The sequence below is a fragment of the Arachis hypogaea genome, chromosome 9, assembly GCF_003086295.3.
Source record: "Arachis hypogaea cultivar Tifrunner chromosome 9, arahy.Tifrunner.gnm2.J5K5, whole genome shotgun sequence".
Taxonomy (NCBI): domain Eukaryota; kingdom Viridiplantae; phylum Streptophyta; class Magnoliopsida; order Fabales; family Fabaceae; genus Arachis; species Arachis hypogaea.
The window spans coordinates 27,711,354-27,732,509 of record NC_092044.1 but is presented as its reverse complement, the minus strand read 5'-3'; the positions used below and the strand labels follow the sequence as shown (position 1 = coordinate 27,732,509).

The 21,156-nt window shown below is 39.5% G+C and overlaps 2 non-coding genes across 2 annotated transcripts; both read right to left on the bottom strand.

Annotated features, from left to right (window-relative positions):
• Positions 1–368: 368 nt before the first annotated feature.
• On the bottom strand, positions 369–472 carry LOC112713816 (small nucleolar RNA R71). The gene has a single exon (XR_003158777.1). It is a non-coding gene; the product is annotated as a small nucleolar RNA R71 (small nucleolar RNA).
• A 17,105-nt stretch (positions 473–17,577) lies between these two features.
• On the bottom strand, positions 17,578–17,681 carry LOC112713418 (small nucleolar RNA R71). Its single transcript, XR_003158390.1, has one exon. It is a non-coding gene; the product is annotated as a small nucleolar RNA R71 (small nucleolar RNA).
• Between the last annotated feature and the right edge of the window lie 3,475 nt (positions 17,682–21,156).

Here is a 21,156-nt window from a genome sequence, read left to right as displayed (position 1 = left end):
GGAGGATGCTTGGTGATTTTACTAAACCCACGTCCAAGTTTGATGGAAGAAGCATCTCAATTCCTGCCATTGGAGCAAACAATTTTGAGCTGAAACCTCAACTAGTTGCTCTAATGCAACAGAACTGCAAGTTTCATGGACTTCCATCAGAAGATCCCTACCAGTTTTTAACGGAGTTCTTACAGATCTGTGAGACTGTTAAGACTAATAGAGTAGATCCTGAAGTCTACAAGCTCATACTTTTCCCTTTTGCTGTAAGAGACAGAGCTAGAGCATGGTTGGACTCTCAACCTAAAGATAGCCTGGACTCCTGGGATAAGCTGGTCATGGCCTTCTTGGCTAAGTTCTTTCCTCCTCAAAAGCTGAGCAAGCTTAGAGTGGATGTTTAGACCTTCAAACAAAAAGATGGTGAATTCCTCTATGAAGCTTGGGAAAGATACAAACAGATAACCAAAAGATGTCCTTCTGACATGTTTTCAGAATGGACCATGATAGATATATTCTATTATGGTCTATCTGAATTCTCTAAGATGTCATTGGACCATTCTGCAGGTGGACCCATTCACCTAAAGAAAACGCCTGCAGAAGCTCAAGAACTTATTGACATGGTTGCAAATAACCAGTTCATGTACACTTCTGAGAGGAATTCCGTGAATAATGGGACGCCTCAATGGAAGGGAGTTCTTGAAATTGATGCTCTAAATGCCATACTGGCTCAGAACAAAGTGTTGACTCAGCAAGTCAACATGATTTGTCAAAGTCTGAATGGATGGCAAAATGCATCCAACAGTACTAAAGAGGCATCTTCTGGAGAAGAGGCCTATAATCCTGAAAACCCTGCAATGGCAGAGGTTAACTACATTGGTGAACCTTATGGAAACACCTATAATTTATCATGGAGAAATCATCCAAATTTCTCATGGAAGGATCAACACAAGCCTCAACAAGGCTTTAATAATGGTGGAAGAAATAGGCTCAGCAATGTCAAGCCTTATCCATCATCTTCTCAGCAACAGACAGAGAATTATGAACAAAATACCTCTAACTTAGCAAATTTAGTCTCTGATCTATCTAAGGCCACTTTAAGTTTCATGAATGAAACAAGGTCCTCCATTAGAAATTTTGAGGCACAAGTGGGCCAGCTGAGTAAGAAAGTCATTGAAACTCCTCCCAGTATTCTCCCAAGCAATACAGAAGAGAATCCAAAAGGAGAGTGCAAGGCCATTGATGTAATCAATATGGCCGAATGCACAAGGGAGGAGAAGGACGAAAATCCTAGTGAGGAAGACCTCTTGGGACGTCTCTCAAGCAAGAAGGAGTTCCCTATTGAGGATCCAAAGGAATCTGAGGCTCATATAGAGACCATAGAGATTCCATTAAATCTCCTTCTACCATTCATGAGCTCTGAAGACTATTCTTCCTCTCAAGAGGATAAAGATGTAACTGGAGAGCAAGTTGCTCAATATATAGGAGCCATCATGAAGCTGAATGCCGAATTGTTTGGTAATGAGACTTGGGAAGATGAACCTTCCTTGCTCTTTGGTGAACTAGATACATGGGTTCAGCAAACTTTACCTCAAAAGAAACAAGATCCTGGCAAATTCTTAATACCCTGTACCATAGGCACCATGACCTTCAAAAAAGCTCTGTGTGACCTAGGGTCAGGCATAAATCTTATGCCACTCTCTGTAATGGAGAAGCTGGGGATCATTGAGGTACATCATGCCTTATTCTCATTACAATTAGCAGACAAGTCAGTAAGACAAGCTTATGGATTAGTAGAGGATGTGTTGGTAAAGGTTAAAGGCCTCTACATCCCTGCTGATTTCATAATCTTAGACACTAGGAAGGAGGAGGATGAATGCATCATCCTTGGAAGACCTTTCCTAGCCACAACAGAAGCTGTGATAGATGTTAACATAGGAGAATTAGTCCTTCAATTGAATGGGGACTACCTTATGTTTAAGGCACACGGCTATCCTTCTGTAACAAGGGAGAGTAAGCATGTAGAGCTTCTCTCAGCACAGAGTCAAACAGAGCCCCCACAATCAAACTCTAAGTTTGGTGTTGGGAGGTCACAACCAGACTCTAAGTTTGGTGTTGAATCCCCACAACCAAACTCTAAGTTTGGTGTTGGGACTATACAACATTGACCTGATCACCTGTGAGGCTCCATGAGAGCCCACTGTCAAGCTAATGACATTAAAGAAGCGCTTATTGGGAGGCAACCCAATTTTTATTTCTCTAATTTTATTTTATTTTCATTGTTCTTTTATGTTTTATTAGGTTCATGATCATGTGGAGTCACGAAAAAAATATTAAAATTAAAAACAGAATCAAAAATAGCAGAAGAAAAATCACACCCTGGAGGAAGGACTTACTGGCGTTTAAACGCCAGTAAGGAGCATCTGGCTGGCGTTCAACGCCAGAACAGAGCATGGATCTGGCGTTGAACGCCAAAAACAAGCAACATCCCGGCGTTCAAACGCCAGGAATGCACCCTGAGGAGAGCTGGCGCTGAACGCCAGAAACAAGCATGGAACTGGCGTTCAACGCCAGAAACATGCTGCACATGGGCGTTGAACGCCCAGAACATGCATCACTTCGGTGTTTAAACGCCAGAATTGCATGGAAAGGCATTTTACATGCCTAATTGGTGCAGGGATGTAAATTCTTGACACCTCAGGATCTGTGGATCCCACAGGATCATCTCAGGATCTGTGGACCCCACAGGATCCCCACCTACCATATTCTCACCTTACCTCCTAATAATCCTATAACACACTTCCCCAAAAACTCTTCACCAATCACCTCAATCTCTCTTCCCCATTACCTCTTCACTACTCACAATCCATCATCTCTTGACCACCCAAACCCACCCTACATAGCCGAATACCCACCTCTCTCCCTCTCCTCCATATCTTCTTCTTCTTCTTCTATTCCTTCTTCTTTTGCTCGAGGGTGAGTAACATTCTAAGTTTGGTGTGGTAAAAGCATAGCTTTTTGCTTTTCCATAACCATTGATGGCACCTAAGGCCAGAGAAACCTCAAAAAAAGAAAAAAAAAGAAGAAGAAAAAGGGAAGACAATTGCTTCCACCTCTGAGTCAAGGGAGATGGAGAGATTCATCTCGAAGGGTCCATAGCTCAGTAATAGAGCATTTGACTGCATATCAAGAGAGCATGAGGAATTCCCTCATCAAGAGATCCCTGAGATACCTCAGGGAATACATTTTCCTCCACACAATTATTGGGAGCAACTAAGGATAAGAGCACCAAAATCATTAGGGATCATGCAACAAAGGCAAGGAAGAGACATAGAGGAGCTCAAAAAGCACCATTGGTCCTTTAAGAAGGCGCCACCCTCACTAAGGTGGACTCATTCCTTGTTCTTATTTTTCTTTTTTTCGATTTTTTATGTTATGTGTTCATCTATGTTTTGTGTCTCTACTTCATGATCATTAGTATTTAGTAACTATGTCTTAAAACTATGAATAAATTCCATAAATCCTTCACCTCTCTTAAATGAAAAATATTTTTAATTCAAAAGAACAAGAAGTACATAAATTTCGAAAATTGTCCTTGAATTTAGTTTAATTATATTGATGTGGTGACAATACTTTTTATTTTCTGAATGAATGCTTAAACAGTGCATATTTTTGATCTTGTTGTTTATGAATGTTAAAATTGTTGGCTCTTGAAAGAATGATGAACAAAGAAAAATGTTATTGATGATCTGAAAAATCATGAAATTGATTCTTGAAGCAAGAAAAAGCAGTGAAAAACAAAAGCTTGCGAGAAAAAATTATTGGCGAAAAAAATAGAAAGAAAAAGAGAAAGCAAGTAGAAAAAGCCAATAGCCCTTAAAACCAAAAGGCAAGGGTAAAAAGGATCCAAGGCTTTGAGCATCAATGGATAGGAGGGCCCAAGGAAATAAATCCAGGCCTAAGCGGCTAAATCAAGCTGTCCCTAACCATGTGCTTGTGTCATGAAGGTCCAAGTGAAAAGCTTGAGACTGAGTGGTTAAAGTCGTGATCCAAAGCAAAAAGAGTGTGCTTAAGAGCTCTGAACACCTCTAACTGGGGACTCTAGCAAAGCTGATTCACAATTTGAAAAGGTTCACCCAGTTATGTGTCTGTGGCATTTATGTATCCGGTGGTAATACTGGAAAACAAAGTGCTTAGGGCCACGGCCAAGACTCATAAGTAGCTGTGTTCAAGACTCAACATACTTAACTAGGAGAATCAATTAACACTATCTGAACTCTGAGTTCCAAGAGAAGCCAATCATTTTAAACTGCAAAGGATGAAGTGAGATGCCAAAACTGTTCAGAAACAAAAAAGCTATAAGTCCCGCTCATCTAATTAGAACTAATATTCATTGATATTTTGGAATTTATAGTATATTCTCTTCGTTTTATCCTATTTGATTTTCAGTTGCTTGGGGACAAGCAACAATTTAAGTTTGGTGTTGTGATGAGCGGATAATTTATACGCTTTTTGGCATTGTTTTTAGGTAGTTTTTAGTATGATCTAGTTACTTTTAGGGATGTTTTCATTGGTTTTTATGCTAAATTCACATTTCTAGACTTTACTATGAGTTTGTGTGTTATTTCTATGATTTCTGGTATTTTCTGGCTGAAATTGAGGGACCTGAGCAAAACTCTAATAGGAGGCTGACAAAGGACTGCTGATGCTGTTGGAATCTGACCTCCCTACACTCAAAATGAATTTTATAGAGCTACAAAACTCTAAAATACGAGCTCTCAACAGCTTTGGAAAGTAGACATCTAGAGCTTTCCAGCAATATATAATAGTCCATACTTTATTCGTAATTAGATGACGTACACTGGCGCCTAATGCCAGTTTCATGTTGCATTCTGGAATCAAACGCCAGAAAAACGTCACGAACCAGAGTTGAACGCCCAAAACACGTTACAACTTGGCGTTCAACTCCAAGAGAAGCCTCAGCTCGTGGATAGATCAAGCTCAGCCCAAGCACACACCAAGTGGGCCCCGGAAGTGGATTTATGCATCAATTACTTACTTCTGTAAACCCTAGTAGCTAGTCTAGTATAAATAGGAGAGTTTACTATTGTATTAGACATCTTTGATCAATTTATGCGATCTTAGACATTGGGGGCTAGCTATTCGACCATGCCTGAACCTTCATCACTTATGTATTTTCAACGGTGGGGTTTCTACACACCATAGATTAAGGGTGTGGAGCTCTGCTGTACCTCAAGTTTCATTGCAATTACTACTATTTTCTATCCAATTCGATTTATTCCTGTTCTAAGATATTCATTGCACTTCAACTTGATGAATGTGATGATCCTTGACACTCATCATCATTCTCACCTATGAACGCGCGTGACTGACAACCACTTCCGTTCTACCTTAGACCGGGCGCATATCTCTTGGATTCCTTGATCAGATCTTTGTGGTATAAGCTAGAATTGATGGCGGCATTCATGGAAATCCGGAAATTCTAACCTTGTCTGTGGTATTCTGATGAGCGGATAATTTGTACGCTTTTTGACACTGTTTTTAGTATGTTTTTAGTATGATCTAGTTGGTTTTTAGTATATTTTTGTCAGTTTTTAGTTAAAATTCACTTTTCTGGACTTTACTATGAGTTTGTGTGTTTTTCTATGATTTCAGGTATTTTCTAGCTGAAATTGAGGGACCTGAGCAAAAATCTGATTCAGAGACTGAAAAGGAATGCAGATGTTGTTGGATTCTGACCTCCCTGCACTCGAAGTGGATTTTCTGGAGATACAGAGACCCAATTGGCGCACTCTTAACGGCATTGGAAAGTAGACATCCTGGGCTTTCCAGCAATATATGATAGTCCATACTTTGTCCAAGATTTGATGGCCCAAACCGGCGTTCAAAGTCACCCTCAGAATTTCCAGCGTTAAACGCCGGAACTGGCATAAAAATTGGAGTTAAACGCCCAAACTGGCACCAAAGCTGGCGTTTAACTCCAGAAAGAGTTTCTACACGAAAATGCTTCAATGCTCAGCCCAAGCACACACCAAGTGGGCCCGGAAGTGGATTTTTATGTCATTTACTCATTTCTGTATACCCTAGGTTACTAGTTCACTATTAATAGGATCTTTTGACATTGTATCTGTACCTCATGACACTTTACACGTTTCTTTGTGTACTTTCCACGGCATGAGTCTCTAAACCCCATGGTTGGGGGTGAGGAGCTCTGCTGTGTCTTGATGGATTAATGCAATTACTACTGTTTCTTAGTCAATCACGCTTGCTTCCATTCTAAGATATTACTTGTTCTTAAACCGGATGAATGTGATGATCCGTGACAATCATCATCATTCTCAACTATGAACGTGTGCTTGACAACCACCTCCGTTCTACCTTAGATTGAGTAGATATCTCTTGGATTCTTTAATCAGAATCTTCGTGGTATAAGCTAGAACTGATGGCGGCATTCAAGAGAATCCGGAAGGTCTAAACCTTGTCTGTGGTATTCTGAGTAGGATTCAATGATTGAATGACTGTGACGAGTCTCAAACTCCTGAGGGCGGGGCATTAGTGACAGACGCAAAAGAATCACTGGATTCTATTCCGGCCTGATTGAGAACCGACAGATGGATAGCCGTGCTGTGACAGGGTGCGTTGAACATTTCCACTGAGAGGATGGGAGGTAGCCACTGACAACGGTGAAACCCTTGCATACAGCTTGCCATGGAAGGAGCCTTGCATGTTTGAAGAAGAAGACAGTAGGAAAGCAGAGATTCAGAAGATGGAGCATCTCCAAAACCTCAACCTATTCTCTATCACTGCAAAACAAGTACTTATTTCATGTTCTTTTACTTTTCACAATCAATCCTGATAATTTCTGATATCCTGACTAAGATTTACAAGATAACCATAGCTTGCTTCAAGCCAACAATCTCCGTGGGATCGACCCTTACTCACGTAAGGTATTACTTGGACGACCCAGTGCACTTGCTGGTTAGTTGTGCGGAATTGCAAAAGTGTGATTGCAATTTCGTGCACCAAGTTTTTGGCGCCGTTGCCGGGGATTGTTCGAGTTTGGACAACTGACGGCTTATCTTGTTGCTTAGATTAGGACTGTTTATTTTTGTTGGTTTAGAGTCTTTTAGTTGAGTCTAGTTCATATTTTAAGTTTGGTGTCAATTGCATGCTTTTGTTTTCTTTTAGTTTTTTTTCGAATTGGCATGTCCTTAGACTCTTTTTGATCTTTAAAAATTCTAAGTTTGGTGTCCTCTTTGTGTTTTTCCCTTAAAAATTTTCGAAAATTAGTGTTTGATTTTCTAAAAATTTTAAGTTTGGTGTCATTTTGTTGTTTTTCTCTTTCCTCTTTTCAAAAATCAAATCTTTTTCATAAAAATTTTTCAATCATATCTTTCTAATTGCTAATCTCAAAATCTTTTTAATTAACTAATTGATTCAGTTCTCAATTTGCTTTAATCTTATTTTCTTTTTGATTTTTGAATTTTTTTATTTATTTTAATTTCCTTTTGTTTTATTTTATTTTTTTTCGGTTAATTCAAAAAAAAAAACAAAATTTATCTAATTGCAATCCATATCATTTCCCTTTATCCATTATGGACATGAGTAGGATTGATCAGTCCAAAAGGACTCTGGGGTCATATGCTAACCCCATTACAGCTGCATATGGGAGTAGCATCTGTACACCTCCCATCAAAGCAAGCAGCTTTGAGCTAAATCCTCAACTCATTATCATAGTGCAGCAAAATTGCCAGTATTCCGGTCTTCCACAGGAAGAGCCTACTGAGTTTCTGGCACAGTTCTTACAAATTGCTGACACAGTACATGATAAAGAGGTGGATCAGGATGTCTACAGACTATTACTGTTTCCATTTGCTGTAAAAGATCAAGCTAAAAGGTGGTTGAATAACCAACCTACAGCAAGCATAAAGACATGGAAACAGTTATCAGACAAATTCCTGAATCACTTTTACCCTCCAAAGAGGATGACACAGCTAAGGCTGGACATCCAAGGCTTTAAACAAGAGGATAATGAATCCCTTTATAATGCCTGGGAGAGGTATAGAGGTATGCTAAGAAAATGCCCCTCTGAAATGTTTTCAGAGTGGGTACAGTTAGACATCTTCTACTATGGGCTTACAGAAAAAGCTCAGATGTCTTTAGACCACTCAGCTGGTGGATCTATCCACATGAGGAAGACAATTGAAGAAGCTCAAGAACTTATAGACACTGTTGCTAGAAACCAATATTTGTACTCTAGCAATGAGTTCTCTCCAAAAGAGGAAGTCATGACAGTAGTCACTGATCCTAATCCTCAAGAACAGATGATTGAGCTTAATCAACAATTGCTCCTGATGACAGAACAGTTAGCAGAATTTAAAGAAATGCTCTATGAAACTAAAGTTGCTAACAAGAACATAGAACTACAGTTGAATCAAGCAAAATAGCAAATATCTAAACAGATAACAGAGGAATGTTAAGCAGTTCAACTGAGGAGTGGGAAGACACTGAATAACACTGCTCAAAGTAGCAAAAAGCCAAACAAGGAACAATTGACAGGGGATAACCAAACCACTGTTCAAAATCCCTCTGAGGACAGTAAGAGCCCAGAGAGGAATGTTATTGGTGTTCAAACGCTAGAAAGGGAGGGAAAGCTGGCGTTAAACGCCCATTCCCTGCCCAGTTCTGGCGTTCAAACGCCAGAAAAGGGGGAAAAGTTGGCGTTAAACGCCCATTTTCCACCCAATCCTGGCGTTCAGACGCCAAGGGAGGATCAGACACCTGAGAGTGCTGACAGTAATCCCTCTAACAAGGCTTCTTCAACCACTTTTGTAAGGAATAAACCTGCAGCATCTAAGGTTGAAGAATATAAAGCCAAGATGCCTTATCCTCAAAAACTCCGCCAAGCAGAACAGGATAAGCAATTTGCCCGCTTTGCAGACTATCTAAGGACTCTTGAAATAAAGATTCCGTTTGCAGAGGCACTTGAGCAAATACCTTCTTATGCTAAATTCATGAAAGAAATCTTAAGTCATAAGAAGGATTGGAGAGAAACTGAAAAAGTGTTTCTCACTGAAGAATGCAGTGCAGTCATTCTAAAAAGCTTACCAGAAAAGCTTCAAGATCCAGGAAGCTTTATGATACCATGCACATTAGAAGGTGCATGTACCAAGACAGCCCTATGTGATCTTGGAGCAAGCATCAATCTAATACCTGCATCCACTATCAGAAAGCTTGGGTTGACTGGAGAAGTCAAACCAACCCGGATATGCCTCCAACTTGCTGATGGCTCCATTAAATATCCATCAGGCATAATAGAGGATATGATTGTCAAGGTTGGGCCGTTCGCCTTTCCAACTGACTTTGTGGTGCTGGAAATGGAGGAGCACAAGAGTGCAACTCTCATTCTAGGAAGACCTTTCCTAGCAACTGGACGAACTCTCATTGATGTACAAAAAGAGGAAGTAACCCTGAGAGTCAATGAGGATGAGTTCAAGTTGAATGCTGTAAAAGCTATGCAGCATCCAGACACACCAAATGACTGCATGGGCGCTGACATTATTGACTTTCTGGTAGAAGAGGTCAATATGACTGAAAGCCTAGAATCAGAGCTTGAGGACATCTTCAAGGATGCACAACCTGATCAAGAAGAATCAGTGGAAACAAAGGAATTTTCGAAAATTTCTCAGGAGGAGGATAAGCCTCCCAAACCTGAACTCAAACCACTACCACCATCCCTGAAGTATGCATTTCTGGGAGAAAGTGACACTTTTCCAGTGATTATAAGCTCTGCTTTAAATCCACAGGAAGAGGAAGCACTGATTCAAGTGCTAAAGACACACAAGACAGCTCTTGGGTGGTCCATAAGTGATCTTAAGGGCATTAGTCCAGCTAGATGCATGCACAAAATCCTGTTGGAGGATAATGCCAAACCAGTGGTCCAACCACAGAGGAGGCTAAATCCTGCCATGAAGGAGGTGGTGCAGAAAGAGGTCACTAAATTACTAGAGGCTGGGATTATTTATCCTATTTCTGATAGCCCCTGGGTGAGCCCTGTCCAAGTTGTCCCCAAAAAGGGAGGCATGATAGTGGTTCATAATGAAAAAAATGAACTGGTTCCTACAAGAACAGTCACAGGGTGGCGTATGTGTATTGACTACAGAAGGCTCAATACAGCCACCAGAAAGGATCATTTTCCTTTACCATTCATAGACCAAATGCTAGAAAGACTAGCTGGTCATGATTATTACTGCTTTTTGGATGGATATTCAGGTTACAACCAAATTGCAGTAGATCCTCAGGACCAAGAGAAAACAGCATTTACATGTCCTTCTGGAGTATTTGCCTACAGAAGGATGCCTTTTGGTCTGTGCAATGCACCTGCAACATTTCAGAGGTGCATGCTCTCTATCTTCTCAGATATGGTAGAGAAATTTCTGGAAGACTTCATGGATGAATTTTCAGTATTTGGAGACTCATTCAGCTCCTGTCTTAACCATCTAGCACTTGTTCTGAAAAGATGCCAAGAGACCAACCTAGTTTTAAACTGGGAAAAATGTCACTTTATGGTGACTGAAGGGATTGTCCTTGGGCATAAAATTTCAAACAAGGGAATAGAGGTGGATCAAGCTAAAGTTGAAGTAATTGAAAAATTACCACCACCTACCAATGTTAAGGCAATCAGAAGCTTTCTGGGGCATGCAGGATTCTACAGAAGGTTTATAAAGGATTTTTCAAAAATTGCCAAACCTCTGAGTAATCTGCTAGCTGCTGACACACCATTTGTGTTTGACACACAGTGTCTGCAGGCATTTGAGACCGTGAAAGCCAAGCTAGTCACAGCACCAGTCATCTCTGCACCAGACTGGACATTGCCATTCGAACTAATGTGTGATGCCAGTGACCATGCCATTGGTGCAGTGTTGGGACAGAGGCATAATAAGCTTCTGCACGTCATTTATTATGGCAGCCGTATTCTAAATGATGCACAGATGAACTACACAACCACAGAAAAGGAGTTACTTGCAGTGGTTTATGCCATTGACAAGTTCAGATCTTATTTAGTAGGATCAAAAGTGATTGTGTACACTGACCATGCTGCTCTTAAATATCTACTCACAAAGCAGGATTCAAAACCCAGGCTCATAAGATGGGTGTTGCTTCTGCAAGAGTTTGATATAGAAATAAGAGACAGAAAAGGGACAGAGAATCAAGTAGCTGATCACCTGTCAAGGATAGAACCAGTAGCAGGAGCATCCCTCCATCCTACTGAGATCTCTAAAACCTTTCCGGATGAGCAATTGTTTGCTATTCAGGAAGCTCCGTGGCTTGCAGACAGTGCAAACTATAAGACTCAAGGTTCTCCTTCTGTAACCATGGAGAGGAAGCATGAAGAGCTTCTCTCAAAACAGAGTCAAACAGAGCCCCCACAGTCAAACTATAAGTTTGGTGTTGGGAGGCCACCACCAACTTCTAAGTTTGGTGTTGAACCCCCACATTCAAACTCTAAGTTTGGTGTTGGGAGGTTCCAACATTGTTCTGAACATCTGTGAGGCTCCATGAGAGCCCACTGTCAAGCTACTGACATTAAAGAAGCGCTTGTTGGGAGGCAACCCAATGTTATATTTATTATTTTTCCTTTGTTATTTTATGTTTTCTATAGGTTGATGATCATGGAAAGTCACAAAATCAATTGAAAAAGCAGAAACAGAATGAAAAACAGAAAGAAAAACAGCACACCCTGGAGGAAAACTTGCTGGCGTTTAAACGCCAGTAAGGGCAGCAAATGGGCGTTTAACGCCCAGTCTGGCACCATTCTGGGCGTTTAACGCCAGAAAAGGGCACTAGACTGGCGTTAAACGCCAGGAATGGGCACCAAGCTGGCGTTAAACGCCAGAAATGGGCACCAGCCCGGCGTTTAACGCTAGGATTGGCAGGAGTAGCATTTTTGCTTGCCACTTGGTGCAGGGATGAATTATCCTTGACACCTCAGGATCTGTGGACCCCACAGGATCCTCACCTACCCCACCACTCTCTCTTCTTTCTTCTTTGCTCGAGGACGAGCAAACCTTCTAAGTTTGGTGTGGTAAAAGCGTTGCTTTTTGTTTCTCCATAACCATTTATGGCACCTAAGGCCGGAGAAACCTCTAGAAGGAGGAAGGGGAAGGCAAAAGCTTCCACCTCCGAGCCATGGGAGATGGAGAGATTCATCTCAAGGGATGCACTTTCCTCCACAAAACTATTGGGAGCAAATCAACACCTCCCTAGGAGAATTGAGTTCGAACATGGGACAATTAAGGGTGGAGCACTAAGAACATTCCGTCCTCCTCCATGAAATTAAAGAAGATCATAGAATCATGAGAGAGGAGCAACAAAGGCAAGGAAGAGACATTGAGGAGCTCAAGCACTCCATAAGATCTTCAAGAGGAAGAACAAGCCGCTATCACTAAGGTGGACCCGTTCTTTAATCTCCTTGTTCTTTATTTTCTATTTTTCGAATCTTTATGCTTATGTTTATCCATGTTTGTGTCTTATTACATGATCATTAGTATCTTAGTGTCTATGCCTTAAAGCTATGAATGTCTTATGAATCCATCACCTCTCTTAAATGAAAAATGCTTTAATCACAAAAGAACAAGAAGTACAGGATTTCGAATTTATCCTTGAAACTAGTTGAATTAGTTTGATGTGGTGACAATACTTTTTGTTTTCCGAATGAATGCTTGAACAATGCATATGTCTTTTGAATTTGTTGTTTTGAGAATGTTAAAATTGTTGGCTCTTGAAAGAATGATGGAAAAAGAGAACTGTTATTGAGGATCTGAAAAATCATCAAAGTGATTCTTGAAGCAAGAAAAAGCAGTGAATACAAAAAAAACGAAAAAAAAGGAGAAGAAATAGAAGAAAAAGAAGGAAATAAAGTTGTGATCCAAGGCAAAAAAAGTGTGCTTAAGAACCCTGGACACCTCTAATTGGGGACTCTAGCAAAGCTGGGTCATAATCTGAAAAGGTTCACCCAAGTATGTGTCTGTGGCATGTATGTATCCGGTGGTAATACTGGATGACAGAGTGCTTTGGGCCACAGCCAAGACTCATGACATAGCTATGTTCAAGAATCATTATACTTAACTAGGAGAATCAATAACACTATCTGAGTTCTGAGTTCCTATAGATGCCAATCATTCTGAACTTCAAAGGATAGAGTGAGGTGCCAAAACTGTTCGGAAGCAAAAAGCTACTAGTCCCGCTCATCTAATTGGAGCTGAGTTTCCTTGATATTTTGGAGTCTATAGTATATTCTCTTCTTTTATCCTAATTGATTTTCAGTTGCTTGGGGACAAGCAACAATTTAAGTTTGGTGTTGTGATGAGCGGATAATTTGTACGCTTTTTGGCACTGTTTTTAGTATGTTTTTAGTATGATCTAGTTGGTTTTTAGTATATTTTTGTCAGTTTTTAGTTAAAATTCACTTTTCTAGACTTTACTATGAGTTTGTGTGTTTTTCTGTGATTTCAGGTATTTTCTAGCTGAAATTGAGGGACCTGAGCAAAAATCTGATTCAGAGACTGAAAAGGACTGCAGATGTTGTTGGATTCTGACCTCCCTGCACTCGAAGTGAATTTTCTGGAGCTACAGAAGCCCAATTGGCGCGCTCTCAACGGCGTTGGAAAGTAGACATTCTGGGCTTTCCAGCAATATATGATAGTTCATACTTTGCCCAAGATTTGATGGCTGAAACCGGCGTTCAAAGTCACCCTCAGAATTTCCAGCGTTAAACGCCGGAACTGGCATAAAAATTGGAGTTAAACGCCCAAACTGGCACCAAAGCTGGCGTTTAACTCCAGAAAGAATCTCTACACGAAAATGCTTCAATGCTCAGCCCAAGCACACACCAAGTGGGCCCGGAAGTGGATTTTTATGTCATTTACTCATTTCTGTATACCCTAGGTTACTAGTTCACTATTAATAGGATCTTTTGACATTGTATCTGTACCTCATGACACTTTACACGTTTCTTTGTGTACTTTCCACGGCATGAGTCTCTAAACCCCATGGTTGGGGGTGAGGAGCTCTGCTGTGTCTTGATGGATTAATGCAATTACTACTGTTTCTTAGTCAATCACGCTTGCTTCCATTCTAAGATATTACTTGTTCTTAAACCGGATAAATGTGATGATCCGTGACAATCATCATCATTCTCAACTATGAACGTGTGCTTGACAACCACCTCCGTTCTACCTTAGATTGAGTAGATATCTCTTGGATTCTTTAATCAGAATCTTCGTGGTATAAGCTAGAACTGATGGCGGCATTCAAGAGAATCCGGAAGGTCTAAACCTTGTCTGTGGTATTCTGAGTAGGATTCAATGATTGAATGACTGTGACGAGCTTCAAACTCCTGAGGGCGGGGCGTTAGTGACAGACGCAAAAGAATCACTGGATTCTATTCCGGCCTGATTGAGAACCGACAGATGGATAGCCGTGCCGTGACAGGGTGCGTTGAACATTTCCACTGAGAGGATGGGAGGTAGCCACTGACAACGGTGAAACCCTTGCATACAGCTTGCCATGGAAGGAGCCTTGCGTGTTTGAAGAAGAAGACAGTAGGAAAGCAGAGATTCAGAAGATGGAGCATCTCCAAAACCTCAACCTATTCTCTATCACTGCAAAACAAGTACTTATTTCATGTTCTTTTACTTTTCACAATCAATCCTGATAATTTCTGATATCCTGACTAAGATTTACAAGATAACCATAGCTTGCTTCAAGCCGACAATCTCCGTTGGATCGACCCTTACTCACGTAAGGTATTACTTGGACGACCCAGTGCACTTGCTGGTTAGTTGTGCGGAATTGCAAAAGTGTGATTGCAATTTCGTGCACCATATTCTGAGTAGGATTTCGGGATTGAATGACTGTGACGAGCTTCAAACTCCTGAAGGCTGGGCGTTAGTGACAGACACAAAAGAATCAAGGGATTCTATTCCAACCTGATTGAGAACCGACAGATGATTACCCGTGCTATGACAGAGCATTTGGACCTTTTTCACTGAGAGGATGGGATGTAGCCATTGACAACGGTGATGCCCTACATACAGCTTGCCATGGAAAGGATTAAGAAGGATTGGATGAAAGCAGCAGGAAAGCAGAGATTCAGAAGGAACACAGCACCTCCATGCACCTATCCAAAATTCCCACCATTGGATTACATGAGTAACTCTATCTTTACTTTCTGTTTATTTTTATTAATCATATTTAAACCAATAATCTCTTGAATTAGTTAAATCCGCCTGACTGGGATTTACAAGATGACCATAGCTTGCTTCATACCAACAATCTCTGTGGGATCGACCCTTACTCACGTAAGGTATTACTTGGACGACCCAGTACACTTGCTGATTAGTTGTGCAGAGTTGTGACAAAGTGAGATTCACGTTTGAGAGCACCAAGTCTTTGGAGCCATTGTTGATGATCACAATTTTGTGCTCCAAGTTTTTGGCGCCAATTCCGGGGATTGTTCGAGTATGGACAACTGACGGTTCATCTTGTTGCTCAGATTAGGTAATTTTCTTTTTGTTTTGTTTTCAAAAAATTTTCAAAATTTTTTTTCCTTTTTTTTCGAAAATAAATAAAGAAAATACCAAAAAAAATCATAAAATCATAAAAACCAAAAATATTTTGTGTTTTTTGTTTGAGTCTTGAGTCAATTTTTAAGTTTGGTGTCAATTGCATATTCATATTGTTCTTGCATTTTTTCGAAAAATTCATGCACTCATGGTGTTCTTCATGATCTTCAAGTTGTTCTTGGTAAGTCTTCTTGTTTGATCTTGATGATTTCTTGTTTTGTGTCTTTTGTTGTTTTTCATGTGCATCTTTGCATTCATATTTTCTAAGCATTAAAGATTTCTAAGTTTGGTGTCTTGCATGTTTTCTTTGCATTAAAAATTTTTCAAAAATATGTTCTTGATGTTCATCATGATCTTCAAAGTGTTCTTGGTGTTCATCTTGACATTCATAGTGTTCTTGCATGCATCATGTGTTTTGATCCAAAATTTTCATGTTTTGGGTCATTTTTATGTTTTTCTCTCTCATCATTAAAAATTCAAAAAAATCAAAAAAATATCTTTTCCTTAATTTTCTCATAATTTTCGAAAATTTGAGTTGATTTAGTCAAAAAATTTTAAAATTAGTTGTTTCTTACAAGTCAAGTCAAATTTTCAAATTTAAAAATCTTATCTTTTCAAAATCTTTTTCAAAAATCAAATCTTTTTCATTTTTATCTTATTATTTTCGAAAATTTTAAAATTATTTTCAAAATCTTTTTCTTAATTTTATTTCAAATTTTCAAAAAATATGCTAACAATTAATGTGATTGGTCCAAAAATTTGAAGTTTTTTAATTTCTTGTTAAGAAATGTTCAATCTTTAAATTCTAGAATCTTATCTTTTAGTTTCTTGTTAGTCAAGTAATTAATTTTAATCTTAAAAATTAAATCTATCTTATCTTATCTTTTCTTTTATATCATATCTTTTTCAAAATTTTATCTTTTTCAAAAATTTGATTTTAAAATATCTTTTCTAACTTCTTATCTTCTTATCTTTTCAAATTTGATTTCCAAATCTTTTTCAACTAACTATTTGACTTTTTGTTTGTTTCTTATCTTTTTCAAAACCACCTAACTATTTTTTCTCTCTAATTTTCAAAAATATCTCATCTCTTTTTCAAAAATTCTTTTTAATTAACTAATTGTTTTAAATTTTAATTTTAATTTTATCTTCCCTTTTATTTTCGAAAATCATTAACTACTTTTCAAAATTAATTTTCGAATTCTCTCTCTCTCATCTTCTTCTATTTATTTATTTATTTACTAACACTTCTCTTCACCTCTCTTCATCTCCAATCACTGCTTCTATCCTCACCCTTATGTTTGGGTTCTTCTTCACTTTTATTCCTTTCTTCTTCTACTAATAATAAGGATCCTCTTTACTGTGACATACAGGATTCCTCTTCCTTTTCTTTTTCTCTTCTCTTTCATATGAGCAGGAACAAGAAAAAAGGCACTCTTGTTGAAGCTGATCCTGAACCTGAAAGGACTCTGAAGAGGGAACTAAGAGAAGCTAAATTACAACAATCCAGGGGCAACCTTTCTGAAATTTTTGAACAAGAGAAGGAGATGGCAGCTGAACCAACAACAATAATGCAAGGAGGATTCTTGGTGATTTTACTAAACCCACGTCCAAGTTTGATGGAAGAAGCATCTTAATTCCTGCCATTGGAGCAAACAATTTTGAGCTGAAACCTCAACTAGTTGCTCTAATGCAACAGAACTGCAAGTTTCATGGACTTCCATCAGAAGATCCCTACCAGTTTTTAACTGAGTTCTTGCAGATCTGTGAGACTGTTAAGACTAATGGAGTAGATCCTGAAGTCTACAAGCTCATGCTTTTCCCTTTTGCTGTAAGAGACAGAGCTAGGGCATGGTTGGACTCTCAACCTAAAGATAGCCTGGACTCCTGGGATAAGCTAGTCATGGTCTTCTTGGCTAAGTTCTTTCCTTCTCAAAAGCTGAGCAAGCTTAGAGTGGATGTTCATACCTTCAAACAAAAAGATGGTGAATCCCTCTATGAAGCTTGGGAAAGATACAAACAGATGACCAAAAGATGTCTTTCTGACATGTTTTCAGAATGGACCATGATAGATATATTCTATTATGGTCTATCTGAATTCTCTAAGATGTCATTGGACCATTCTGCAGGTGGACCCATTCACCTAAAGAAAACGCCTGCAGAAGCTCAAGAACTTATTGACATGGTTGCAAATAACCAGTTCATGTACACTTCTGAGAGGAATTCCGTGAATAATGGTGGAAGGATCAACACAAGCCTCAACAAGGCTTTAATAATGGTGGAAGAAATAGGCTCAGCAATGTCAAGCCTTATCCATCATCTTCTCAGCAACAGACAGAGAATTATGAACAAAATACCTCTAACTTAGCAAATTTAGTCTCTGATCTATCTAAGTCCACTTTAAGTTTCATGAATGAAACAAGGTCCTCCATTAGAAATTTTTAGGCACAAGTGGGCCAGCTGAGTTAGAAAGTCATTGAAACTCCTCCCAGTATTCTCCCAAGCAATACAGAAGAGAATCCAAAAGGAGAGTGCAAGGCCATTGATATAATCAATATGGCCGAATGCACAAGGGAGGAGAAGGACAAAAATCCTAGTGAGGAAGACCTCCTGGGACGTCTCTCAAGCAGGAAGGAGTTCCCTATTGAGTATCCAAAGGAATCTGAGGCTCATATAGAGACCATAGAGATTCCATTAAATCTTCTTCTGCCATTCATGAGCTCTGAAAACTATTCTTCCTCTGAAGAGGATGAAGATGTAACTGGAGAGCAAGTTGCTCAATATATAGGAGCCATCATGAAGCTGAATGCCAAATTGTTTGGTAATGAGACTTGGAAAGATGAACCTCCCTTGCTCATTGGTGAACTAGATACATGGGTTCAGCAAACTTTACCTCAAAAGAAACAAGATCCTGGCAAATTCTTAACACCCTGTACCATAGGCACCATGACCTTTAAAAAAGCTCTGTGTGACCTAGGGTCAGGCATAAATCTTATGCCACTCTCTGCAATGGAGAAGCTGGGGATCATTGAGGTACATCCTGCCTTATTCTCATTATAATTGGTAGACAAGTCAGTAAGACAAGCTTATGGATTATAAGTAAAGGCCTCTACATCCCTACTGATTTCATAATCTTAGACACTAGGAAGGAGGAGGATGAATACATCATCCTTGGAAGACCTTTCCTAGCCACAACAGAAGCTGTGATAGATGTTAACAGAGGAGAATTAGTCCTTCAATTGAATGGGAACTACCTTATGTTTAAGGCACACGGCTATCCTTTTGTAACAAGGGAGAGTAAGCATGCAGAGCTTCTCTCAGTACAGAGTCAAACAGAGCCCCCACAATCAAACTCTAAGTTTGGTGTTGGGAGGACACAACCAAACTCTAAGTTTGGTGTTGAATCCCCACAACCAAACTCTAAGTTTGGCGTTGGGACTATACAACATTGACCTGATCACCTGTGAGGCTCCATGAGAGCCCACTGTCAAGCTATTGACATTAAAGAAGTGCTTATTGGGAGGCAACCCAATTTTTATTTCTCTAATTTTATTTTATTTTCATTGTTCTTTTATGTTTTATTAGGTTCATGATCATGTGGAGTCACGAAAAAAATATTAAAATTAAAAACAGAATCAAAAACAGCAGAAGAAAAATCACACCCTGGAGGAAGGACTTACTGGTGTTTAACCGCCAGTAAGGAGCATCTGGCTGGTGTTCAACGCCAGAACAGAGCATGGATCTGGCGTTGAACACCAAAAACAAGCAACATCCCGGCATTCAAACGCCAGGAATGCACCCTGAGGAGAGCTGGCGCTGAACGCCAGAAACAAGCATGGAACTGGCGTTCAACGCCAGAAATATGCTGCACATGGGCGTTGAACGCCCAGAACATGCATCACTTCGGCGTTTAAATGCCAGAATTGCATGGAAAGGCATTTTACATGCCTAATTGGTGCAGGGATGTAAATCCTTGACACCTCAGGATCTGTGGACCCCACAGGATCATCTCAGGATCTGTGGACCCCACTTAAAACAAAGCCAATTCCACTTGGGAAGATCAACCCCTCCATATTCTTATTATGGTCGCTCGTTTTCAAGTGCTTTTTATTGAACCATCCGGTATGTTTATAACTTTCAAATTGAACTGGTAGTTCTCACCTTACCTCCTAATAATCCTATAACACACTTCCCCGAAAACCCTTCACCAATCACCTCAATCTCTCTTCCCCATTACCTCTTCACTACTCACAATCCATCATCTCTTGACCACCCAAACCCACCCTACATAGCCGAATACCCACCTCTCTCCCTCTCCTCCATATCTTCTTCTTCTTCTTCTATTCCTTCTTCTTTTGCTCGAGGGCGAGTAACATTCTAAGTTTGGGGTGGTAAAAGCATAGCTTTTTGCTTTTTCATAACCATTGATGGCACCTAAGGCCAGAGAAACCTCAAAAAAAAAGAAGAAGAAAAAGGGAAGACAATTGCTTCCACCTATGAGTCAAGGGAGATGGAGAGATTCATCTCAAAGGGTCCATAGCTCAGTTATAGATCATTTGACTGCATATCAAGAGAGCATGAGGAATTCCCTCATCAAGAGATCCCTGAGATATCTCAGGGAATACATTTTTCTCCACACAATTATTGGGAGCAACTAAGGATAAGAGCACCAAAATCATTAGGGATCATGCAACAAAGGCAAGGAAGAGACATAGAGGAGCTCAAAAAGCACCATTGGTCCTTCAAGAAGGCGCCACCCTCACTAAGCTGGACTCATTCCTTGTTCTTATTTTTCTGTTTTTCGATTTTTTATGTTATGTGTTCATCTATGTTTTGTGTCTCTACTTCATGATCATTAGTATTTAGTAACTATGTCTTAAAGCTATGAATAAATTCCATAAATCCTTCACCTCTCTTAAATGAAAAATATTTTTAATTCAAAAGAACAAGAAGTACATAAATTTTGAAAATTGTCCTTGAATTTAGTTTAATTATATTGATGTGGTGACAATACTTTTTATTTTCTGAATGAATGCTTAAACAGTGCATATTTTTTATCTTGTTGTTTATGAATGTTAAAATTGTTGTCTCTTGAAAGAATGATGAACAAAGAGAAATGTTATTGATGATCTGAAAAATCATGAAATTGATTCTTGAAGCAAGAAAAAGCAGTGAAAAACAAAAGCTTGCGAAAAAAAATTATTGGCGAAAAAAATAGAAAGAAAAAGAAAAAGCAAGTAGAAAAAGCCAATAGCCCTTAAAACCAAAAGGCAAGGGTAAAAAGGATCCAAGGCTTTGAGCATCAATGGATAGGAGGGCCCAAGGAAATAAATCCAAGCCTAAGCGGCTAAATCAAGTTGTCCCTTACCATGTGCTTGTGTCATGAAGGTCCAAGTGAAAAGCTTGAGACTAAGTGGTTAAAGTCGTGATCCAAAGTAAAAAGAGTGTGCTTAAGAGCTCTGGACACCTCTAACTGGGGACCCTAGACAAGCTGAGTCACAATCTGAAAAGGTTCACCCAGTTA